Genomic DNA, 27,271 nt, shown 5'->3' on the forward strand with positions numbered 1-27,271 from the left:
GCGGGGCGGGGGCGGCTCGTCGCCTCCTCGGGATGGCGGCTGGCTGCCCGGCCGCCCCGCGGCGTCCCCGGGATGGCGGCGTGGCTGCCCGGCCGCCCCGCGGCCCCCGCCGCCGCCGCCGCCTGTCACTTTGACTGCGCCGCGGGGCTCCGTCTAGGGGAAGGCGGCGGATACTGCAGCGCATCACCCTGCTCGCGGGGGGACGACGACAGCCGTCCCCACCCGCGACACGCCGGCTCCCTGCGGGGGGCTGCGCCCAGGAGTTGTCCCGCTCCCCCGGAGCGGCCGCCGGAGCATCCCCGCCTCCGTGGCTGGTGGTGGGCGGCAGCCCCCGCTGGGGGCCGCGGCGAGTGCCGGTAAGGGCAGGGCAGGTGCCCGGGTTTGTTTTCAGGGAGGGGGTGAACCCGGTTTTAGGGAGAAGGGGGTGTCCGCCCGCCACACGCCTGGCTGACGGGTGGAAATGGAGGGGTTCTGAAGGTGCAATGATGGGCACCTTCACTGGAGCATTGAAGAGCGAAGTAATGTGAGTGGAGACATGAGCTGCAGTGAAAGGGAAAACGACTGCTTGGACTTTTCTTACAATCATAAAGATTTATCTTTTGAGAAACACCTTAGGGAAGAAGGCAGTCAAAATGAGCCTAGTGCCGTCAGTTTGCTTTATGTAGGCATCAGATGGAAATAGCCGCACATGTACAAAGGTGACTTCAGCAGTGACATACTGATCTAGAAGACCCTTGCAGCACCACCGCCTCCCCCCCCTCCTCCAGCCCCCCCCCGCCCCGGCCACGCTGGCTCAGCATGTGGCTTCCTCGTTCAACAGCGGTGGGACAAGAGCCACACAAGCCAGTGTTGCAAGAGTTTCACAATCATTTGTTAAGCAAAGCCCCCTCCGAAATTAACCCGGAGCAGGAGAGAACTGTAGCTCACCCGAGCTCCCTGCTGTCGTTTGATGGACACAAATGCTGGTGCCACCATATGGAAGATGTTGGGTTACAGTGGCCGGGGACAGTGCAGCACCTCTCGTTGCTCAGGCTGGTGCTGCCCTTCCCTTGTTCCTGCACCAGGAGCTGTGCAGCTGGGTGCCGCTGGGCCTCAGGGAGCCAGTGAGCCTCGAAGACTGACCTGCAAACAGCGAGTGATTAGCCCTCAGCCAGGCTGTCACTGCAGGCTGGCTCTCTGCCCACTCCCGTGAGTGCCAGGCACAACGGGGCGGGGGGGGAGTAAAAACATGTAGCTGGGGCAAGATGGGCTGTGAGATGTGACCTCATCAATAGTCAATCGGCTTAAGTGAATTGAAATCTGACATGTCAATAGCTATCTGGCGGAAGCATCACTAAGGTTTTAAACTAAGGGCACACAGGTACGTCTTTCTTATTCCAACACTAGGACTATCTCTTGCCTTTTCTTCATTAAAAAAATGACGGAAACAAAACTCTACATTCTTTCAACAGTGTCAGGCAATTCCATAACCTTTCCATTAATATACATGCAAAGGACATTAAGTTTCAGTTCTTACCACTGTGTAAGGATTCATATCCACATCTCCTGGGAGATGCCTGTGCTGCCAGACTAGCAGTTTTTCTTCAGGCCTTTCATTCTTACCTCCCGCTACTGAAGATATGGCAGAGCATGATTAGTAACTCATTGGGTTAGAAATTGCAACCACAGACCTTATCCTGACTCTGTAGTTTTGTGATTGGAGCACTGTGTTAGGAGGGGAAGACTCGCATTCCACTTCCAGAGTTGTTTATATTGTCCGTTTTATACAACACTCCTTGTAACACAGCAAGATCTGAGATTATTACAAACTGGTTTGTATTGGTCAAGTAGCAGTGAGTGTTGAACATCTAAAATACTATATAGATAAATCAGAGAAAATACTGCTCTCTCATTATATGTACAGTAATAATAAATCAGTAGGTTTATTATCTATTCTGCATTTATATCTCCCTGGACTTTCTGTATACTATATAACATTTTTTACTTCTTCACATGGCAGGTGGTTTAGTTTCACAGGGATTAATGTCAAGCACAGTTCACTGCCAGCAAGACCAGATTTAGGCAAAAGCAGCCAAAGTAATTTTCAATCAGGTATCTTGTGAGGGTGTGTTTCCACACTGTCTACAACTAGTCCTGGAGCTTCAAAAGCACGAGGGTGTGTGTTACATGTCTGTACGATAATTTTGAATTTTCTTCATTGCTCCAATACAGGTAAATAACATAATAAATGGTCAGGCATATCTTGGCTTCCCTCTTGTTAAAAAAAAAAAAAAAATTAAAAAAATCTATCTTAATGACTAGTACACTCAGTTTCACTGGAGGATTTGGGGGGATATTGTGATATTGTTATACTGTGCTGCTAGTCTGTGCTAGTATTTTAATCATCAACAGAAATTAGCTTCAGAATATTTGAGTTTGGTGTCTTACAGAGCATGAATCTTAAATGTAGCTTAGCAACAATATACGTATTGATTATGTTCTTTATACATCTGTTAGGAAACATCTACCTTTCAAACTATGTATCATTTCATGTATACCTATGTACTTCACCTTTTCATTTATGCTGTATTATCACTCTTCCAGATTCCCTCCAATCCCCTTAAAAAGCCTGGAAAAGCAAGTCTGGCTTGAATACACTCAATAAAGATACCTGAATTCTGACCATTTGTTCTGACTTAATATCCAATAACACCAACACCAGCTAATGTAAGTACTCTTTCCTCTGCATGCGCAGTTGCCACCTCAGTCCGTTCCAAACAGCGTATTGAAAGTCCTCTCCTTTCTGAGCGTGATGTTCTGGAACCAGGTGCAGAAGATGAGGTGATGGCTGAGTCTGTTTTTGCTCTATATTGATGTTAGTGTCTAACACTGTGTTTATCAGCAGGATGTCAAACAGGATTCCAACAGCTCAGTTCATAATAGTTCTTCATCTGAAAGAGGTTCCTTCACTTTAAAGTGGCTACAGCTAGTGCACACTATATTATGATTGGCAGTAATTTCTGCAAGACTAGCTGTGAATGCGTAGTGTAAGCACTGGCTTAAGTCTGTGCTTGTACAGCATAAAAGTAGCTATATTGGTAAGATCTGCCATAGGTGGAGTTACACCAGTCAAACTCTGGTTGTGTGGTTCAGCAGGCAATAGTTTCCTATAATCAGCAAAATCTATGTTAATATACACATTTCTATATCAGTATATTGGGATCCACATGCAGGGTCCATGCTAGAAAAAAAGGGTTTCTTTGGCTGGTAAATTATATACTGGAAAGAAATAAAGTGACTTTTTTGTTGCTGGGCATTTTGCCAATACAGTATTGCGAAATGTACTCTTAATTGATACTGTTCTACCTGCTGAGCTTTTACACGAGGCCTGGGACTCTGAGGTCTAGTCTGAGTAGTTCAAAACTCTGCATTGTTTGCAGTTTGAGTATGAATGTGTTTCTTTTGAGTGAGGAACTACTTGTAGTTAAACTACAAAAGCAGTTTTTACTTTTCAAAGCTGCATGAAAAACTGCAGGAGACAGAGATTAAATCAAGACGTTCATATTCCACATTCTTAACTGCAGTTTAAATCTATGTTTTTATCTATTTTCTTTGCTTTTCATTTAACACAATCATAGAGTTGCAGAAAAATTCAGCTTGGAAGGGACCTCAGGACATGCCTAGTCCAACCTCCTGCTCAATGCAGGGTCAGTGAAGAGGTCAAACCTTGTTACTCAGGGCTTTATCCAGCTGGGTTTGAAAAAAATCCAGGGATAGAAACTGCACAACACAACATCTTGGGCAACCTGCTCCACCTCCGCACTGTCCTCACAGGTAAAAACATTTTTTTCTTCTCCAGTCTGAAATCCTCATTTCAATTTATGCTCATCGTCTCTCCTCCTGCCACTGTGCACTGCTGTGGAGGGCCTGGCTCTTTCTTCTCAATGACCTGCTTGTAGCAAAGGGAAACCTGCTCTAAGATGCCCCTAAAGCCATTCCTTCTCCAGGCTGAAGCATCCCCATCCCTCAGCCTCCCCTTGCTAGGCTGATGCTCCAGCCCTCGAGCATCCTGGTGGCCCTCCACTGGGCTTACTCCAGTTTGGCAATGTCTGTCTTGTAGGGAGTGGGAAAATGGAGATGCAAGACAGCATCGCATGACTGCCAAGTGAAGAGGGATAACCACTTCTCTTGATTACCTGGCTGTGCTGCTGTTCACGCAGCCCATGATGTTATTGGCCCTCACTGCTGCTGGGGCACAGAGTGCCTTGCTGTCTGCCAAGTCCACAGGTCCTTTTCAGCAGGACTGCTCCCGACACAGTCAGACCTCAGCTTGGTCTGACTATCAGCTATCGGCTATCACTGCATGAGCATCTTTCTCCCCAGGACAGGATTTTGTGTTTGTCCTGGCAGAATTTCACATGGTTCCCATCATCCCATTCTTCCAGCCTGTCTAGGTCCCGCTGGAAGACAGCCCTGCCCTTGGGTGTATTGACTGGTCCCTCCAGTTTGGTGTTATCTGCAAACTTGATGAGACTGCATGTTACCTCCTCCAGGTCATTGATACAGCTGTTAAAAAGGACAGGTGCAAGTGACAAACCTGTGGTACTCCACTTGTTACTGGCCTCCAGGCACAGGGAATATGAATCCCTATTTTTGTAGTAATACAACATCTTTTCCCAACTAATCTCCACTGATCTTATTCAGAAGGTAATGAAAAAACAGGGGAAGTAAAAGGAACACATTGGTCTTTTAGAAATCAGATAGAGAATGATTCAGATGAATGTGTGTTTCCCCTTTTATGTCATGACTGGAAAACTTAACGAAAAAAAAATGTCCACTGGTGCTGTGGGAGTAAATCAAACTTTTAAGCACATACTGTGTTTTCCACCAAAATTTCTGTTCATAGCATAGGAGCAACTCAAAATTCTGTGCAGTGGGTAAGTTAATGCCTCCTCTTTCCTCACTTTGTCTTCATAATGTTGCCGTTCTTAATGTTTCTCTATTCATCTAAGAAATAAGAATTGCTGAAAGAAGAGAAGCACTCTTTTAATCTAAATTTCCATCATAAATTGAATTGCAGAAAAAAGTACCATTTAGGTTATTTTGTTACGGCACACGATTGCTTGCCATGAAAAGAAACCACACTAATAAAATGCATATTCCAACCATGATCAGACTTGTACTGAGAGCTGGGAATGCACAGTGCTTGCTGTATGCAAAAATAAAAACAATATTTAATAGCAGCTCTGCTCTCAGCCTCTGAATATGTGGAAAATTTTAGGTTGTGGGTTGTCTGGGTTACTTCCTTTAAAGTTACAGAGCAAAGCTGCCTTGAATACTTTATATGAAAGCAGAATAATTACCTAACCAACAAATATCTGTGGAAACAGAGGATTTTCTTTAAGGAACTAATCTCCAAGGAATCAATATGAACATGCATACGGGATAAGAAGGCACAGGCAAAGCGAGACAGGAAAATGAAGGAGCACAGCCTGCAGTCTCTTGCTCTCTCTTTCTAAGGCATCCATCATGTCATTACCTACAGCTAATATGAAACAAAGATGTATCTGACTATGTAATGCATACATTGACTGTCTGTTCTCTGGGAAAAGAAAAGTGACAATGGAGGTATTTTGCTTGCTTTGTTTCTGAAGAAGGGAGATGGAGGAGAGTAAAAGTGAAGGGTTTGCTTCAGCCAGTATATTCAGTGGTCTTTTTATTTAAGGTAAGGAATTTCTAAGCTGGTGTCCTGGCCTGCTTGCAGTACTATACAGGCTGTCCTGCATCCTAGTTGTTACATCAGTCAAAAGAACAACTGCAAATGAGCAATGAAAAACATTAATCAATTTGAAGATAAACAATGTGCAAGTGTTGCCCTGTGGATCTTAACTGAATCCCATCCTTAGTCTTTCCAGTGCTTATTGAAGATTGAGACCAGGCACATACTGCAAAGCTGGAATCCAGAGCCTGAGACCACTTCCTGCACCTATGTGTCCGTGATGTCCTTCATTTCCTTCTGCCGCAAGCTTAGGTGTCTGGTGAAGCTTCTACCTAAGATGCTAGTGTCCAAAGTGTCTCAAAGGCTTAAGCACATAAAACAAGGATTTCTTGGATTGCTTTCCTGCACCTAGAATCCTAAATTCCAAGATATTAGAGACCGAACTGGTTTACTTTTCACAGGATTTTGCATTTTATTGCTCAGAGCATGCTCTCATTGTCTACCCACGTTTTATGAGCATGTTTCTGCAACTTTTGCTACGTATTCCCTCTCTCTGCTCCAACTGCTTTTGTCTGTCAGATATTAGGTGGAAAGGAGATCACAGAAGCTAAAGCAGAGACTATGTTTAATTATTTGTGTACTCAAATTCACTTTAAGCTAAAGCACTAGTGTTACCATGCAAAAGACAACAGACAAGAATTTGACCAAGGTCACAGTGTATAAAGCATGAGATTTAAAATTCTAGGGCTAGTTGAAGAATGTAAACAAAACCACAGAGTAACTTTGTTTGTTATTTTCATAAGTCTGCTAGTTCCAAGAACAGCAGCATCCTTTAATTTACAATTCAGCTTAAAGTCTGTAATTGACAGGTCTTAAACGTATGTGACAGCAAGGGATTCGAGACAGACAGGTTGACAAAATGTGTGTTGTTGCCTTCTGTACATAACTGGTACGCTTTCTTTTGAGGATGACATTAACCTTTTTCTGAAGAGCTTGTTTTTTTTGCATCTACTTGCCATTTTGAGAAAACATAATATAAGTAGAGGAAAATCTTATCTTAATATTTGTTAGATTGTAATTCAAATGCTCCACAGAGAAGTGTCTTTCAAAGCAGAATATTGTTACATACATGAAAATTTGTAAGATGATGCGGGGTAGCACTTTGACTCTTCAAAAAGACCACGTTCATTCATATGCTTCCGGATCCTATTCTTTACCAATCAGGTGTAAAAATCAGACCCACTGGTCTTTAGTTCCCTGGTTTCCTACTATAGAGCCCTTTCTGCTGTGGGATTACACTGGTAGTTCTCCCTTCAGAAGTCATTATTGAGCCATAACTCCCTTGCAGTCAAAATGCAGATCTCTGGACTCGTTTGTGCTTGCGTGACACATCTTTCTCTCATCCATGGGGTTATCACATGGACTTTCCATTCCATTCACAGAAAACCGTTTGGCTGTCCATCCACACAATCTAATGTTCTTTGTCCCTCAGCCGCTGCCTGGGTGAAATTGCTGAACACAGTTATTTCAAACTCTTTTCATCCTGCATGCTTGTACTTTGATGATTCTCAGCACTCATAACAGTATTGAAAGGCAGTGAGGTCAAAAGTCAGATGACGGAGAAGTGACCTCAAGAGTTTACCAGTTTGGGGATTGTCCAGCCTTTCTGATTAATGGAGCTGCATAACAATGCTTCACCTTGGATGGAAGCCTTGGGTTGCATACCATATTCCTCGGTGAGGCCAAAGAGCAGGAGTCCAATGAACAGCAATGTTCTTACAGGACTCCAGAGCTCCATCATGAGATGAAGGTCAAGCTGAATATAAAGCTGGGTTCCAAGAAAATAGGTGACTTCACTCTAAACAGGACCTGATGACTACCTCTTTTCACTCAGATTGAGCAGTAGCTTCCATATTAGAACAGACCACCTGCTCATCACATGCTTGACATGCTTGACATGTCGTCATTTTGACATGGTAACCGCATTTGAATTACTGAGACCCCTCTACCTACCAAAGCCACCTGTACCAGACATTCACCAGTTTGTTATTAGAAAGTTTTCCTTAATGCCTAACCCTTATTCTTCTTCCTACAATTTAAGTTCATGAATTCTTCTATCAATGGTGAAAATGGTAGTCAGGTTATTCTCTTCTGTGTTTGAAAACAATTGCTATGTACTCTTCAGTCTTTTCTCTGTCTTCGGCCAAACAATATCTATTTTTAAAATCTTTCATCATAGATCACGTTCTCTTTGCCTCTAATCACTTGCACTGTTTTGGGGTTTCTCCAGTTGGTCCGTGTCTTTTCTGAAGTATAGTGCCCCAAAGGGACCAAGTCCTCTACCCAAAGTTCTAGTAGTGCCAAGAAGTGGAAGGCTTGAGGGCTCTACTGCTATTTATAAATCACAGCATATTCCTTGTGTCTTGCATTTGCAATAGATAGTTATTTTTGATACATCTTCAATTTGTGACCTATTATCTCCAGGTACTTCTCTGGAAAATTAATTCTTAAAAAGTCATTCCCTGGCCTGTATTTTTAAAATTTTATTATTCCCACCTAAATGCACCTAAATTCCCACCCAAATTCAACATCAACCCTGTTGCATTTCATCCATTTTTCATTCCACTACTGCAATTTCTCAAGATAATTCTGAATTTGAATTATGTCTTCCCAAACATTTATATTTGCACTTCTTTCCATCTTTGTCTCATCTGCAAGTTTAATAAGACAGTTATCCAGATTGTTAATAAAAAATTAATAAAGTCATAACAAAGACAGGTCCCTGTAAAACCCTGATTTTGTGATGTGGCAGTATCAAAGTAAAGTAAATGGGTTTAAAAATATATGCATTAGCAAATTAGTTTTTATGCTATCACTTTTTCTGCTGTCTTTCAAGTGTCTCCAAATAGTTTGATTGATTCTAGATTTTTTTTTTTTGGAGTTGAAGTTAAATTGATTAGTTTATTATTTCCGGGCTCTTCTTCCTGTACTCTCTCCTCTCTTTTTCTAAAAGGCAGCTGTTATTTTTGTCCTTTCACAGTCTTATATCTCTTAGCCACCTTTCACGAATTCTCAGGTAATAGCTGATCTGACCAATTCACCTCATTCTTAAAATATCCCAGGGCATAGTCTATCTGGTCTGGCTGATTTGAGAAGATTTCGTAACACTCTCCTGTCCTATTTCTTCCCTGGTTTAGATTGAGTTCTTAAGCCTTTGTCATAAATGTTAATTACGCTAGTCATGTGCCTGCAGTTGGCATGCAAAAAAGTTTTTAAATACTCTGACCTTCTTGGATCATTAGTTATGTCCTTGCCTTCCCTCTGCTCCCCTAAATAGACAGGAAAAAGAATCAACGTTTTCCTTGCTCTTCCTTTTTATTAATGCACATTACTTTTTGAAAGGGTTTTCTGGCTGTATGGTGGTTTTGTGCCTTAGTTTTCTGATTGGGTTTTATACACAGGTGATGGTTTTTTGTGCATTTTAGAGTTTGATCTCATTTCCACTTTCCAGGGGGAACTTTGAGCTTGAGATCAATTAAAAGCTTCTGGCTTACTTAAGTTCATCTCCCAGTACTTTTTCCTTATGATAGCAATAGCTTATGTTTTGTGCCACAGCAACTTAATTGCATTTTCGTTTGCTGTTGGCTTGAGTTGGCGGAAGTTTGCCTGCTTCAAGTCCATGATTTTCTCCTTTTCCCTACTTTCTTCCTTAGGGTTGCAAACGCTATAATTCCATAGTCGCTGTCTCCAAGTTGCCTTTCATCGTCCCATTCTCAAACAACTGCACATCACTGGTCAGAACCACATCCAGAAGAGCCTCTCTCTCTGTTTTTTCTGCTGCACCAGAAATGGTGACCACTGCTTTTCAATTTAGAGCTTGCTAATCGGTCTCTGTCCTGATGTTTTACTTTCCTACCATTCTTTGGACAGTTAAACTCTCTCATGACTCTCTTGTCCATGTGCGTTTCATGTTATTCATAAAAAAACTTCCACAGGAGATATTCTCTGTTTGGGTGGTTTGGTCTAACAACAGAATTAGTCGTGTCCTCCTTTCACCGTCAGCCAGAGGCTTTCAACAAGTCCAACTTCCTCCCTTGTCTGGAGTTCAGGACCAGTGCAGAGCTATATCCTTTACTATTATATAGTCCTATTATGGGAGTTATTTTATTCATAAGTCTATGTTTTGCCAACAAAGTCATTTCTGTGGTCATTTTTTAGTTGTCCTTACTCCTCTTGTTCGTTTCCTGCATTTCCTCATGCTTTTAATTTGGCTTGTCACAATTCTCCCCACACCACACATTTAATTTTTTTAAAAAAATCAATTATGTCCAAATTTATGTACTTGAAATGATCACATACAAACAGAGTGACACATTGTATATAAAATTGAATCTAAGCATGTAACCTTTTCACTGTTCTTTTTCTTTGAAGATTGTTTTTTAAAGGATTTTTATATTACTGAAGAAGTGTACAGAAAGAACGGAAAGATCAAACAGCCAAACAGGGAAAAGAGGTCTTTTATCAAAATTCTAAGTTGAATTGTGCTTTTATTTGTCATTGTTGATATAAACCCAGTGCAGTTTAGATATCAGTAACTTACAAATGCAGTGTTTAAATGGCAGTGACATTTACCTAGTGTGGGTTTTTTATTTTATTTTTAATCACAACAGTTGTAGCCCCAAAGTGGAGCACCAGCAGATGTGTCCTTTCCAGTTCCCTTTGACTGTACTTGATAACATTCCATCCATCCTGACACTCGTAAACAGATGCTTAGATATCCAGCCAGCCGAAACCTCTGACACGGGCCACATCTAGAAATAGCTTGTACAGAAATAATCCCATAAAATGTTTGACACAGCCAAGAGGAGGGGCCTGTAGTGTTGAGACTTGTGCTACTTGCATACGTGCTGTTTAGCAAGAACACTAACAACTTTCAGCTCTTGCACTCATGACTTCACGTGTGTCGTATTGTATGCTCATTACACAACATGCTTACGTGCACTTTCTATAGTAAGAAATTGTCACAAAAGTGCTGTTTCCCATTTTCCTAAGTGCAACCTTTAACTTTTATGACTTTGAAGCAGTAGTTTCCAGCTGTTGCCCCTGGGGCAGAGGTAGCCCTGGCACGACGAGGAGGCCAGAAGCCCGGGCCATGCCTCCATTGCAGACGAGGGGCACAGAGTTGAAGGTCTGTTTGCCTCTGCCCTCACTCCCAGATCAATCCATGCCTGGCCAAAGCCTCTGCACAGGAGAGACACTGGAGTACTCTGGCTGGGTTCTGGAAGTTTAATTTAAAATATGAAACAAGCTTTTAACCTTCCCGAGGGTAGGGAAATGTAAGGGGATTTTGTAATTCTGGAAGCATATAATGTAAGGAAGTATAACTTCTGTTAATTGTGGAGCACAGACACTGTTTCTGACACCCTGCAGAAGTGGAAGCTCAATACTGAGATCTCATAGCTGCCTAAGGGGCTGGGACCTCCAAGCCCTATCCATTTATCTGCAGTGGAGAAATTCAGAGAAATGTATGGTTGGGTAGGATGGCCTGGGTCAGAGAGAATAAGGATTATGACAGTAAGATTACTGTTTTCAGTATGTAATATTTCATTGGTTCCAACAAAATATTGTCGTGGCTGTAAATCTACTCATATGTTGGGACTGACTCATTTATTTTTTCCCCACATCTGCCGATTTTAGTTAAGTTTACAGAGACAGCAAAACCAGAAATGGACGGGAAGTTTTGAATAACTGTTAAAAATTGAAACATAGACTTTCACAACCCATAAGATCAGGCATAGAGCCTACATACATCCTGACACCTAAGTGTCATGAGATACAGGTACACCCCATTGACTCCTAACTGCTTACTCACGTGGGCAGAGAGGGAAGGATAATGTTCTTCAGAACAACCCCTGCAGCTTATATGCAGGGATCTAGTTCACAATTTCCAGCTATTGTGTCATCTGAACATCTTGAACTCTCTTAAACCCCATCTTAAGCAACATGGCATTGAGTTTGGGGCATCAGAACTCAGCTTCTCTAATAGTTATGAGTATTCATCTCATTTAATCCTTAAATATATTCATGGCCTGCAAAAATCCATTTGTTTGTATGTCAAAATTGTCCTTTACGTGAAATTACTCACCTCCTCCCCAGTGCTTTCCCTGGGTATATTGATAGTTTCTTTATTGCCTCTTGGCTTTGGCTTTGCTTTTATCAAGCTGCTTTAGTCCCCTCTCCGGGAGGAGGCTGATACAATAGTCGATTCTAGTAGGGATGGAGATTCCCCTGGTTGTGCTTTGTACTTTATTTTTCTAATAATCCTGCTGCTGAGCTGACCAAAAAGGACAGAATTTCCAGCTCAATTGAAATACTTTTGTTTTTTACTCTTTTTTGTTTGCTTTGTTTTGATTTGGACCAAACCCCAAACATTTTGAGATTTCAAGTGAACCGAATTTCTGAGAATGCCATTCAAAAACTGCCCACATGTAGATCAGTTGTCACCTTAATTTTGCTACCCAAGGTCCCAAACTGTGGCTTCGGCCAAACGCAGGTGCTTGGTGCCCATCTATTGGATCTGGCTGCCCTGGAGTCACAAAATCTGACATCCCAGTCGCAAAGCTTCAGCCCTGTTGTGGTCTCTTGGCTGAAACTAGTGTGTGGAAAGTGCCTGGCTTCTGGGAGGCTCCCAGCAATTCGACCCCACCTTGGGTTCTGCTCAGGCTCCTCAGAGCCTACACAGTCCAGATCACACATTTCAGTGTGTGGAACAGACTGTTCAGTGAATTGTCTTTTTTGTCTTATTAATACTGCCTATCTCTGCATGAAGTCCCTTGTCTGATACATGTCTCTTCCCATAGTCCCTCCTTTAGAGCAAGCCACAATCACTAGAGTGCTGGTGGTTTCTGGGGGAAGAGGAGCCATGGCTACTGGGGAAGAAGAGAAGCCGTGCCACGTGAGCAGCGGGACAGGCAGTGCATTTGGAGGTCCTAACAGGAGTAAGTGCATGTATGTACCCTGATTCCCTATGCATCGATGTCTAAGCAGCATCCAGCCATCAGTTTTACACTCACTTTGTCATCTTCTCTATTTTAACGAAAATATTTTCACAACAATGCTAAATAAAACATGACCAGGCAACGACCTTTCTTACTGGGCCCTAAATCACCCCCATTACTTGACACACTCTTGGGCATAGTTTTGACCTGAGTCAACAAGTCCTAAATAATGCCAGGGGGATAACACTGGCTGGGAACTGCTTCTGGTAGACACTATGGAGATCCCTAAAGCAGCAGAGCTGGCTCCTTGCTCTTACATACCCCTCCAGCACTGTCCTAGCAGCATCTGACTCCCCAAGTACGCAACATGGTACATGTCAGGGCTATGCAACACATGCCCTCAGTTTCACGCTATGAAAACACTGGTCTGGCAGATGGAAACCCAAGCTTTCACACAATTTTAGCTACTGCACAGAAATAATCATTATGCTATACAAATGCTGGATGGGGGCCCAGAGGAAACCCATGGCCAAAAGCTATGTAGTGTGGGCATTGCCCATGTGTGACTGGTTCTGTTTCATTTCCTAGTACAGATGTAGCCATGGTCATCCGTCTCCTTGAGCTGTCTCTAATTAATTTCCATAATTTAAAACTCACTAGGGTGAAAACAAGGGGTTTTTTTATTACTCTCTATCCAAACATCTACCAGTTTTCTGTCTATGTAACCCAACCGAAAGCTTGCTTTGAGCCAATGCACTCAGCTTTTAAATGGTGCTTTGTGTAAACTTCTAAGAGTTTTCCTCCCGGCTGGTGATCTCCAACCACAGCCCCTCCACCCCCCACCCAGACGCAGCTTTTGGAGATCACAGTTCAGAAGTACAGGGTTGGAATGAAAAATCCTAGAGCAGCTGTCTTCATTGTCTCAATTGCCCCTTTCATCTGCTGCATCCTACATCAAGCCTCCCTTTCTGGAGTGTATTCCATGTAAAAGGAAAATATTAACATTTATGTATATTAATATTCTTTCTAAAGCTTTGCCAGCCCTCTCAGATCCCACCTCTCTCCCTCCCACTTTCAGCTGCACAGCTGTGCTTCAGTTCAGCTTAATATTTTCAGAGAGGCTGAGGCTCCTTATGATCATTCCCAGCCCACCATTGTAATTAAACTATAAATTTCCAAGATTTGCTGGAGAAAGAGTCTCTTATCTGGTCAGTGATTTGATTATTTGCCTCTGCACCCATGATTGCAGTACCTTGGACTCATGGGCTTTTCTGTTATCAGAAGTCAGTTAACTCCTTCCCTATTGCACGGTGGGGGGAACTAACTCCCTTTCCCCACTCTCATGACTGATTTATTTTCTTGCAAGTTTTTTATAGATATATGGTTGAAAGATCCATTTGAATAAATATGTTACAGGAAAGGAGACAGTGAAAATATTTGTCAGAAACAAAGCTTTAATGCTATTCTGAATTGATTTTTCGTTTAGATCACTAAAATAAAATCTGTGAATCCTCACAGATTTTATTTTAAAATCTTGAGGCTATTTTCAGTGGTGCCCGGGGACAGGACAAGAGGTAATGGGCACAAACTTGAGCATAGGAGGTTCCACCTAAACAGGAGGAGGAACTTCTTTACTTTGAGGGTGGCAGAGCCCTGGCACAGGCTGCCCAGAGAGGTGGTGGAGTCTCCATCTCTGGAGACATTCAAAACCCATCTGGACGCGTTCCTGTGCAACCTGCTCTGGGTGACCCTGCTCTGGCAGGGGGTTGGACTAGATGATCTCCCGAGGTCCCTTCTAACCCTATGATTTTATGATTCTTAATGCTAGGAGACAGATACTGCTCTGAACTCTACTGTTTAAAATATTTGCTGCTTTTCATTCGCCAGGCTCAAATAAGGGCCCGACCATTCACATACTCATGAGAGCTTTGCTATCCACAGCAGCTACAGCAAGAAACGCAGCACCTGAATTCAAGCAGAAAGGCCACTACATGGAAGTATTACACTGAGAACTGAGCCATGTACTTAATGAGATAAACAGTTACAGGGGTCCTTGCTTGCCAATATTTGAGGTCCCTTTCTGCAACCTACTGGATTTGTTCTGAGAGCACTGAGTCCAAGGGTGCACTCAGTGTCTCATCATCAAAGCAAGGCTGAAACTGTGGTGAGCTCTGAAATCCCAGGGCAATGAGATGAGAGGGAAAGGAAACCAAAACTTTTGTACCAGTCTCATTTGCAAAATATCTATTGAGTTTCCAAGTCAGTTTGGTTATGAATTATTCAAACAGAAGAGCTAGTTTACAAATATACACAATATTGCATACAGTAGAGTCAAATCCCCATCTGTCCCCATTGGGTGGTAATCATCACAGTCTTTCTTCCAGCAAAATGAAGACCATGATTATTGTTTGAAAAGTAAAAGTTGAGTCTAATGGGAACATTTGTCATTACGCTAAATAAAAAAAAAGTTGATGTTAAACTGTGCTTTCATTAATAGTAGAATGAGCTAATGAATGCTATTAGTTACAGTTTTGCTGCTTGTTTTCTTCTGCTGTTTTATATATAGACCTTGTGTTTTTGCTAAAATGGGAATGACAAACTGCTGCAGAGCATCCTGGGTCGCAAACTGAAATGGCCTCTTTCAAGGCATGTGAAGCCGATAAAACTGCAGAGCCAAGTCTAAATCAAAATCCAATGCAGGCAGGCTAAACCTGAAGTATACTCACTTGCTCTTTTTTTACCTAATTACATTTGATTACAACAGATGAGAATGACTTGATTCTTACCGACAGCAGTAGAGTAGAAGCACAGAATCACTTAGTCCTCTCTCCTGCTATAATAACCTGGATCACCTTCATATAGCTCTAAGAGAAGAGGGTCAATTTTCCTCTCAATAAGGATGATAACTTTTCCTCCATATTTCCTAGCTCTTTGTAGCATTCAGACCTGTGCCACTCATCTTTTACCCTGTTAAGTGTTGCATCAATATGCTCCAAAGTACAAATTTGGTATGATCGTTATCTTTCTTCCCATTTTTAAAATTAAGGTCTCATTTATTTTCTCTAGAGCAGGCTTTTGTTCTTTCTGCCTCTGAATGCTGCCAGTTCAGTTCATGGTTACTACATTTTCTCCCCTCCCCCAATATTTAGGTATCTGCAGATATGATGGAAGTCCCACTGGACGTTAGACTTGGAAGTTTCCTTTCTATGCTGACGTATCTCTTACTGCTTTTCAACTTCCTTTTAAAGTATCCAGTTATTCTTCTCCCCATCCCTAACCTGCCTCTTAAATTTCCTTATAATTTAAAAAAAAAATATCTCCAAGTTCCAATAATCTAGCCTAACAGCACGTTTTGTAGTGCTTTGAGCACCACTTTTCCCTTTGTTCTGCACAGTAGCTGTTTATTTGTCAGTGTCCTGGCCATTTATAGGCAGCTGAGAGTGCAGAACAGCTGACTTCCCTCTATTGATGTAGAGTTTTCATTGCCTGTTTTTAAACCAAACCTTCATCCTTGAGAAGGATGAGGCTCCCCTCTTCTCCTTCAAAGGCAGAACCCAAGAAATGTGTATTGAATGTGAAATGCAGCTTAGAAGAACAGAAATGAAGTGCTGTTGGGGAATACGGCGGGTCCGTAGACCCCTTGACAGAGGAGATAAAGATTGCAGTGTACCCATAAGGCGGCCACGAGTTGCATCGTATAAGGACAATGTAACAAAAAGGAGAAAGAAGAAGATTGCTTCAGAGAACAAGGAGAGTTAGGCTATGAGAAAGACAGATTTTGAGCAATGTGAACAGGATTTCAATAACCAATCGTATTGTAGCTACGAGCACGTGTGCTATGTAACCTAACCAATTGAAAGTGTAGAAAGAAAGCGTGAATGGAGCATGAACAAAAGATTAGATATATAAGAAAGCCAAGTTTGTAATAAAGAGAGAGCTTAACCCTCCAAGGAGAGTTGCTGCTGTAACCATCACAGTACTCATTCTTTTCCTTACTGTATTTCATAAGCATCAAAAATTGTCCCTACAGCTAGGACTCAAGGGGGTCAAAACTGGTTAAATAACAAGGCATTTAGAGCAGTCATGTATCTGTAAGTGTTGGAAGCAGCAAGACTTGCTAAAGTTATGCCATGACCTGATAATCCTACCTGCAGGGACAAAGGGGATTTGGTCCTGTGTATCCTTTCCCGATAATCTCTGCTATTCCATAACATTCTGCTTATTTCACAATAAGTTAATGAGCCTTGGGTGTTGCAACTTCACCCCAGAGATACTTAATTCATTGGGCTGGCAAGTGTACTGTTTGCTGGAGTGATAACTACCAGCAGAGCTCCCAGGTCAGCAGGGTTTGTGGCATGACCTCTGATTATGGTCTGGGCAGAGACTGAGAGCAGCATGAGTACATCTCTGCCAGACTCTGCCTTGTGACCAAGGCACCTCAAGGTCATTTAAACAGGGGCCTTGTCGCTCCAACTAGCCCCTTGTTGATTATCTCCCTATTTTTCTTTACCAGAAGCTGTTCCACATGGTGGTCCTTCAGTATCTCTGATAGTTACTGTGAGGGAACGGTGAATGCAGTGATTTCCCCTGGCGAAGCAGAAAGCCTCAGAAGGGAGGTCATGTTTAACCTTAACAAACATCATGTCTGGATTTGGCTCTATGAGCTCAGGTGATTCAGTTTACCCTTCCTCCTTTCCCAAGGGTTAGGTAACCCAGGAGGTGTGTCCTATCACAGTCACACCCCACATCACCACTGACAGCATTTCGCTCTGGCCAGTTATACTTCAGCAGCATCTAAGCTCTAGGAGAGTATGAGGTTTCACTGTAGGATGCTGTTATTCCGAGCCCCGTTACTCTGCCAGTGCAGAAGAGGGTTCCATCCTCCCTGACTAGACAGTCTTTGAATCCCTCCATGGTGATAAGAAGCCCTGGATCAAGGTTCAGGAAGTGAAGCAGAATGTGCAATGGAAAGTAACACAAGGGTTTATAACACGGATCCTATCCGTAGCTTGAAGTAAAACGAGCAAGCAAACAAAACAAAACCCACAAGCCACCAAAAAAGCCTACACTAGCTTAAAAGTGAGGCATAAACGGTTTTCTGGTGGTAGTTTTGGTCACTTATCACTAACAAAATTATAGAGAAAAGCCTTCTGTGTCTAGAGAGGAGAGATGCTGTGAGGTACAAAGCACTTGGGATGTGGAGGAGGTCTTAATGGATGAGTTGCTTTGATGAAGTCAGCCTGTGAGCTTAGAGCACTTATTTCTTAGGCAATCTTCAAAGACTGTATTCCCTCCAGATTCCTCTGAGAGTCAGGCCATTACATGGGGATGTACTTGTCTTTGTAGTGAAGAGTTGTTGTCTGCTCTACAGTAATGCTTGCTTTCTACTCAGCTTACTTATTGCTGTAAACCCTCATTAGTGCCTATGATCAGTTGGCACCACCCTTCATTTTTCCTTTTAGTGTTCTGCTTGAATTCGTCTCCCTTTCAGAGCTCTGCTCATCTCTGGGCACAAATATGCTTTCAGTTCTTCTCTGTCTGAAGGAAGTAATTACTGTCCTCACAGCCCCTGTACCTTCAGTCACCACAAATGCCTAAGCAAATTTCAGAAGCACAGGCCAAGCCAAACTCCATTTCCTATCACATAGTTACCCCGACACAGTAAGTTTACTGACCATTTTTGTTGCGAAGCCTCCATATGTGGTCTGTCTCCAGCACTGACACAGCTCTAGTGTCAAAGTGCAAATGCCTTACATTCTTCAATGCATTTATCCTCAGAATACAGTGCTTTATCCCTGCTTGTGGATGGGAATTGAGGCCTCCAGAGGGTGACTTTTAAAAAGGTTCACCCTCTGGATGCGTTTGTCTATCCCCACTGCCTGCGGAGACAGCCTTGATAACTCCACAAACTAGAACATCTAAACATGAGTTAGATCCTGTCCTGAATTTCTCACTGAAAACCACAGAGGAAGTAGTTAGTGATTCAGGGAATCGGGCATGAGTATTTTGCAGCCCAAGATATTGCTGAAGGTGTCGGGTAATTTTTCCTATTAGTATTTCCACCTTCTCTTTCAGGGAAGAAAAAAAAAAGTATGTGGTTTCAAGAGAGAGTTGACACATTTTGTATGCTGTGGGAAGAATTCTTTTCCCTTGTATGTGTTGGTAAAAGTCCAAGAAGGTAAAGCTCATTGCAAAAGAAGTTACAGGACAATCAGTGCATCATTTGAGAAAGGATGAAAAGGGAGGATTGTGATTTTGCTGGGTTGTTTTTTTTTACAATTTGTTGGGCTCCAAACAAACAAGAAGCACTCAGCAATGAGGGACATTTACTCCCACCGCACTGTCAGTATAAATCAATGACAAACTGGAAATAGACAAATAAATTTTCAGACAAAATTTGTAAAGACAAACTTACTCTCTAAAACAGCAGCTGAGGCGTATAGGTTAAAGTCACAGGAGGCCTCCAACACACCTTGAAAACTGATTGCTTAACATTTACCATTAACAAGGCACATTATTTGCCATTCAAATTATACCACACTGTAAACTGAAACTAGGCCACAAATGTTTTTGGGTACAGCAGTCATTTGCAAGATTTTTGAGAGAAAGAGGCAAGGCAGACGTTCCCGGGATCCAGCCTGAGGACTTGCACAGGGACACCAGCATCATGGTGCCACATCACTGTTGACAGCTATCACTGGAGTCTCATGTGTGGACCACAGTAATCTTTCCTGACTAAAAGGAGATATCAAACCTGATTTATTTCTAATCATAAGATCAAGGGGGGGGACGACTGTTTTTTTGGACAGTTGTCAGAGATTCTAGGCATTTCCTATTGCAAATACCATCAATCAAAAGTACAGCAGTACAGTAACACTTCTTTACAGGTCTCCATGTTGAATACTGCTGCTCAGATGAACAGTAAAGTTCAGAGCACGAAATACAATTACCTTTGATTCAATAAATTCAGTAAGTAAACCTGTAAGTTCTCAGCTGGAAGAGACAGAAAGTTGTATGCAAGAGAAAGCACTTGACTGCCTATTGCAATGTTTGGCATTTGGGATTTTATGGCACAAACATGAAAAGTCTCTCTAATTGGTTAAAAACATTGTAGAGATTGTTTAGGTTATTTTAAGACATCAATCCCAAGGGCTTTGACAGAAAAAAAACCCCAACCCCAAACAAAACCACCACCAACAAAAAAAAACAACTCAAAAAACCAAACCACACTGGAGAAGTTAAAAGTTCATTCCAAGTCAGACTCAGATGTCACGTATATTGAAACTGCAGGGGAAAAAAATTAGACTGATCCTGTGAATTGAAGCTTCGATAATTTCAATGCCTTGCAAGTCAGTGGAATTCATTTTCAGAAATCGACCACTGCATTAATATAGCAATATTCTCATAACTTTCTGATAAAGGACCTTCAAATGGTGGGGGAAAAGAAGTCTATTAAGCAGTCTGCTTGCAACTAGTTGCTAGAGAGATTCTGCTTGAAGGTGATCCTTAATACAAATTTCAAGGAGTCCAATTTTTTCACGGAGGAATGACAGCAAGCACATCAGCCTAACTATCTTGCTAGTGAGAGGAAAATAAAAAAAATGTCTCCTGTTAGTACTCCTTGACAGTAAAAGGCCTGGTAATAGAAAACCCTTATTCCTGTGTCATTCTTTCATCATTTCATACTCACCTCAGTCTAACTGTGCACCCTTCTACTGTTCCTTGTTCAAAGTACGCATGCTCCAGCTAGCCTACAACTTACTTATATTACCAAGTGTCACAGTTCATTCCTTCTCTTGGTGCTCTTATCCATCCAAGTGTCTTCCCCTTTGAACACCATAATGTCTAGACGTCACATCTTTCTTTGGTCTGGTTACCACTGCCTCCAACTCCCTGCCACATTCATGAAGCCTAAACATTGCCTGAAATCCCTAAAACCTAGGGCTCCAAATATCTTCTCAGGATCTGGGTTCCTGGTACTCCTGGGTTCAATATTAGAGTACATCTTCTGCTCTACAAGAAAAACACAGCACTGCAAGAATGGGAACTTCTCCTCCCTTAGGGACAGCAGGCAGCACGCTTTTTTTCTTAGACTCACATACCAAGAGCTTATGGATCAGGATCAAAGGGAGGGCAGGGACAGGTGACATTACAGTGGGGGTCTGCCACAGACCACCTGACCAGGAAGATCAAGTGAACAAGGCGCTCTATAGACAGATAGGAGCAGCCTCACATTCAGAAGTCCAGGTCCTCATGGGGGACTTCAACCACCCCCTATATCTGTTGGAGTGACAACACAGCAGGGCATAAGCAATTGAGGAGTTCCCTGGAATACGTTGATGATAACTTCCTTCTCGAGGTGACAGAGGAGCCAATGAGGAGAGGTGCTCCGCTGGACCTTGTTCTCACCAACAAGGAAGGGCTGCTGGGAAATGTGAAGCTCAAGGGCAGCCTTGGCTGCAGTGACCATAAAATGGTGGAGTTGAATATCCTTAGAGCAGCGAGCAGGGTGCACAGCACACTCACTACCCTGGGCTTCAGGAGAGCAGACTTTGGCTTGCGCAGGGTTCTGCTTGGTAGAATACCATGGGATAAAGCCCTGGTCATATTAAACAAAGCCAGTCTGACATTAGGAACACAGGGCAAGAAAGCTGATTAATACTGAAGGATCACCTCCTCCAAGCTCAGGAGCGATGCATCCCAACAAAGGGGAAGCCAGGCAAAAAAACCAGCAGGCCTGCACGGATGAACCAGGAGCACCCGGAGAAACTCAAATTCAAAAAGAAAGCCTACAGAGGGTGGAAGCAAGGGCAGGTAGCCCAGGAGGAATATAGTGAAATTGTCCCAGCAACCGGGGACCAGGTTAGGAAAGCTAAAGCCCAGATAGAGTTAAATCTGTCCAGGGACATCAAGGGCAACAAGAAAGGCTTCTATATGTATGTCAGTGATAAAAGGAAGAGTAGGGAAAATGTGGGCCCCCTCCAGAAGGGAGCAGGAGACCTGGTCACCTGGGATATGGAGAAGGCTGAGGTACTCATTGACTTTTGCCCTCAGCCTTCACCAGCAAGTGTTCTAGCCACACTGACCGAATTGCAGAAGGCAAAAGCAGGGGATGGGAGACTGAGGAACGACCCACTGGAGGAGAAGATCAGGTTCAAGACCATTTAAGGAACCTGAAGGTGCACAAATCCATGGGACATGATGAGATACATCCATGGGTTAGCAGATGACGATTGAAGGTGCTAAGCCACTATCCATCATATTTGAGAAATCATGTGAAGTTCCCGCTGACTGGAAAAGGGGAATCATAATGCCCGTATTTAAAAAGGGAACAAAGGAAGGCCTGGGGAACTATAGACCAGTCAGTCTCACCTCTGTGCCTGGCGAGATCATGGAGCAGATCCTCCTGGAAACTCTGCTCAGGCACATGGAAAATAAGGAGATGGTTGGTGACAGCCAACATGGCTTCACTAAATCATGCCTGACAAATTTGGTGGCCTTCTACAATGGCGTTACAGTGTTGGTGGATAAGGGAAGAGCAACTGACATCATCTGCCTGTGCTTGTGCAAAGCATTTGACGCTGTCACGCACAACACCCTTGTCTCTAAATTAGTGAGACATGGATTTGATGGATGGACCACTTGGTGGATAAGGAATTGGCTGGATGGTGTCACTCAAAGGGTTGCAGTCAATGGCTTGATGTCCAAGTAGAAATCAGTGACAAATGGCGTTCCTCAGGGGCCAGTACTGGGACCGGTGCTGTTTAACATCTTTGTCGGTGACATGGGCAGTGGGACTGAGTGCATTCCCAGCAAGTTTGCTGACGACACCAAGCTATGTGGCACGGTTGACACACTGGAGGGAAGGGATGCCATCCAGAGGGACCTGGACAGGCTTGAGAAGTGGGCCTGTGTGAACCTCATGAAGTTGAACAAGGCCAAGTGCAAGGTCCTGCATGTGGGTCAGAGAAATCCCAAGCACAAATACAGGTTGGGCAGAGAATGGATTGAGAACAGCCCTGAGGAGAATGACTTGGGGGTGCTGGTGGGTGAGAAGCTCAACACAAGCAGGCAATGTGTCATGCAGCCCAGAATACCAACCTCATCCTGGGCTGCATCAAAAGAAGCATGGCCAGCAGGTCGAAGGAGGTGATTCTGCCCCTCTACTCTGCTCTTGTGAGACCCCACCTGGAGTATTGCATCCAGCTCTGGAGCCTCCAACATAAGGAGGACAGGGACCTGCTGGAGTGGGTCCAGATGAGAGCCACGAAGAAGATCAGAGGGCTGGAGCACCTCTCCTATGAATACAGGCTGAGAGAGTTGGGGTTGTTCAGCCTGGAGAAGAGAAGGCTCCAGGGAGACTTTATAGCAGTACCTTTCAGTACCTAAAGGAGGTCTACAGGAAGGATGGGGAGGGACTCTTGATCAGGTAGTGTAGTGATAGGACGACAGGTAATGGTTTTAAATTGAAAGACAGTAGATTTGGATTAGATATTAGGAAGAAATTCTTTACTGTGAGAGCGGTGAGACACTGGAAGAGGTTGCCCAGAGAAGTTGTAGATGCCCCATCCCTGGAAGTGTTCAAGGCCAGGCTGGATGGGGCTTTGAGCAGCCTGGTCTAGTGGGAGGTGTCCCTGCCCATAGCAGGGGGGTTGGAACCAAATGATTTTTAAGGTCCCTTCCATCCCAAACCATTCTATGATTCTATGAAATCTGTCTCCCTGGCAGATTAATTCAGATGGTTAATTTAGCAGCCATTATGTAGTTACTTTAAAACACCTCTGTATTTTTCATGTGTACTTGACTAACTGGTTTCCAGGCTGCAAGATAAGATCCAGCTCCCACCAGTCATAAAACCTTTACACTGGTTTCAGTGGCGCTGGATCCAGCCACAAAACCATGCAGCCACGAAAGCACTTACAAATGCAGGGGAAAGTACTACAATGTCAAATACAGCTCAGACTAACACTACATGCTGCAACTGCACAGTCCTTCTCTGAGAAGAAATGCAAAGAGAGGAACCTTCTGTACAAGTCCTATGCAATAAAACTTTATAAAAAATGTGAAGAAATAATTCAGCATGGAAGCTGTTGAACTCAACTCTAGGTCTTGTCGTGAAACATAAAGATGAGTTGGAAGCTTATGACTGCCTAGGCAGTAGCAATTGTAAACTGACTATGTTCATTAACATTTACGAGAAGCCAGTAAAATCTCTACCAGTGCCTTCTGAAAGCTTAAGAAACTGTGCTTTAACACTCCCTCTCAGAAACCTGGAAAATAAGGCACAGAACAGTGAGGAGTGCCTGCACTGATCAAAGTGGTTTGAACAAACGTAACTTTGATAAGACAATAAAGAAACACAATAAAATAATAAACTGGTAAGAGATAAAAAATAAATCTACGTAATATTAGAAGCACGCAGGATTACTAACCTTCTCACAGGTCCAGGGCAGCAGTCCAAATGCAGGTTAATGTCCTTATACCAGCTAAGAAGTATCTGAAATAATCAGTCTCTGAAGTAAGTGGCACTCCAGAGAATGTATTGCTGGGTAAAAAAGGCAGCTTTTGTTATTTGTACGGCTGCTCTTTACCTCTACCACTGCTCTTACTGCCTCGCTACCCACATCTGTCATCTTTACCACGACTCTTTCCTGGCTGCTGTTGGTCCTCAACAAGTGAGCTCTTCCAGGCTCTCCAGAAGACTACTTCAGTGCTTTACTCCTAGAGAGAACACAAACTTACTCTTTACTTCAAAAATGGACGTTATTGACCATGATTTTTTCTTATCTCAAGCTCTTTCAGCCTACCATTGCTGGCTGCAGCTGCAGTCAGGGTAGCATTTGGTTATGTGAATATTTGTCAAAGATTTAGTTTCTGTAAGTCTCCAGATATGAGTTGCAGTCCTACAATCACTTCAACTTCATACTTTGTTTTTTTTCTATTAAAAGTATCCTAAGTGATTGCACATCTGGTAAGTAACTGATGTCTGGTGCAGCTGTTCACTTCCCCTCTTAACAAATGCCGAGAGAGGACTCTCCTCTCAGACAGGTCCATGCCCACATCGAGTACTTTGGTAGCTAGAAAGTATTTCTACTTCTGTTTACTTTGAACTGAAGAACAGCTCCAGCAAGGAGAACAACGAGCTGAAATTTTCTTTCAATATTGCACTTTTTCCCTCATGCAAACTTTCAGATAATTATTTCTGAAGTAATTTTCTGTGTAATAGAATACAAGGGCATAGTGTGATTTCAACCCCATTCTGCTGGACGCATCTACCATCTTCTTTCAGCTATGTGATAACACAACATCTACATTCAAGAGACTGAATTGTCTATAACATCCTGTGGTGGAATGTAGGCATCTTCAGATGGTGATTCTTAGCACCTAGACACTTAAATTCAGATTATGTATCCACAACTTCTGTAGGGTAATCTACAGATCAAAGAGAAAGCAGTGCAGGAATGCCCTGCATGAAGGATGTATAGCTAGTCAGAGAGAATGTGGTACAAAGCACCACCAGTGTTTCCACCAGGAAACAAAGGGACTTTATTAGTTCTAGTTTAACGACCATTCGCCTTGACCTTGTCTGCCTTGCACAGAGCAACCACACTGCACTTCAAAACTATCCCTGGTGCCTTGGGTGGGCTTGTTGCCTCTGTCATAGTACGACACAGTGCAAAGGCAAGACGTAGGATGAAATCAGGTGCTGCATTCAAGGCAGCACTTCCTCCTAGAAGCCTGAAAGTGCTACAACCCAGGTACAAGAAGTAGGTGCATGGAATGAGTCTTCAGAGGAAAAAAGACATGAAACCCAGCCCTATAGCTTGGGATTGGGTTCAGCATCAGCTGTGGCATACCTGGGCTGCCATCCAATGGAAGTGCACTTCCATTGCTCTCCTAGCTTCTAGCTTGTTGCTGGACTCAACACAGTTCTAAGCCCAGCCAGCTCCAGGTGTTTGCGTGAGTGTTGCATTGAACCAAACAAGCTTCTGGGACAGAGAGAGGCATGAGGTGGGGTGTATTCTGGCACTATACACCCCAGCAGTCCCGGTCTTCAAAATGAGATCAGTAGGCATCTGACCTGAATGGGATACCTGGGAATCAGACTGTGTCTCCCAGGGTTTTTAGGTTCTATTTTTTTGCTGCATTATGGTGTTGGCACCCTTCCTAGAGACGAACTGCTCAGAGGCACAGTGCAATTGTGCTCAAGCCATACCTGAACAGTCTCTCTGTATGTCACATAAGTGATCTGCGATCTGGGTAACTGATAGTTGACTGTTGTCAGAAACATAGAGTCTACAAGTTTTCAGGCCAACAGAAAAAAAAAAACAAACCACCATGAGGGTAGACAGAATATTAATATAAAAATATCTACTCAAGTAAAAACAAAAGTAAAACCCATGAGAAACCCTGAAATACTACCATTATCAAAGGTGAAAAATTAAAAGGATCGTTTAATGAATCACCAAAGGAAAAAGGACAGAAACAAAGTTCTTTATTTGTGAGACCTGTACCATGAGAAAAAAAAGTTTCATTTATAGTCAAGCATATTTAATCTTTTATAATCAAGTGCATTTTCTGCGGAAGTGATATGTACCAGAACCTAGATGGAATCTAATGATTCCTCTAATAGAAAATGCAAATGTTCTGACTCTTCACATTGGTTTAGTGCAGAAAAAATCATTATTAAAATGTGTTTGTTGACTTCTGTTCACATAGCAAGTAAATAGATGTTAATCACAGCAGCTCTCTGGAGTTTTCTGGCCGTCTTCTTGGTGTTACCCATGAGAAGACTGACATACTGGTGTTTACTGGGGCACATATGTAAAGAATTTGACTTGACTGGCACACCCTGTCCCTTGGAAGGGATTGCACTACTATTTTCACTGTGAAGCTCATGTATATAAAAGAAAGAACCACATGCATGGTTTCAAAGGATGAGGTTAACAATAAGAATTTAAACAGATAGCTATAAACTTAGTAAAGCGAGGATTAGTGCAGACTGTGGTGCAAGCTGTTTCCAGAGTGCAGCTTTGTGGATTTTCATTTTATACTAAGAAAACAACCACACTGGACCACTAATGATATGTTGCCTGTTTTCTGGGTCCCCAGCCCTGGACAGCCAGAGACTGATTTCACAGATGCTGACAAGTCAGTACAGCTGAAGCCAGCAGACGCCGTGAGTGACTGGTAGCTACAGGACAGGTTTTGAGCATCTGCAGTGAAGTACACAGTTAATGAAGCGCTCGGTTTAGAGGCTGCTTCTGTAAGTACTGGGATAAATATTTACAAAGTTTACAAAATACCATGTCAGGGGGCTAAGACAGCCAACTCACCTGTGTTTGTAGGCTGCTCTGATCCTATGGTAACAAGCATCAGAGAGAAACCTGAGATAAAAGAACTCATTTCATTGTGGATACAAGGTTCAGATTGCATGCAATAAGCCAGACAAAGCCACAGGATGACTGAGGGGGAACGAAAATAGGTATTCTAACATTATCTTGTCTACCCTGCACTTTCCATTCACAACAGAGAAGTACCATTTGCAGGGGACTAAGGAGCAGGTTCAAGTGGC

General features: G+C 43.0%; 1 long non-coding RNA gene across 1 annotated transcript; it reads left to right on the forward strand.

The window, feature by feature from the left end:
* On the forward strand, positions 1-27,271 carry LOC128902178 (uncharacterized). The gene is made up of 4 exons (XR_008463666.1): positions 1-356; positions 2,584-2,706; positions 12,559-12,706; positions 26,809-27,271. It is a non-coding gene; the product is annotated as an uncharacterized LOC128902178 (long non-coding RNA).

This window comes from Rissa tridactyla, chromosome Z (genome assembly GCF_028500815.1).
Source record: "Rissa tridactyla isolate bRisTri1 chromosome Z, bRisTri1.patW.cur.20221130, whole genome shotgun sequence".
Classification (NCBI taxonomy): domain Eukaryota; kingdom Metazoa; phylum Chordata; class Aves; order Charadriiformes; family Laridae; genus Rissa; species Rissa tridactyla.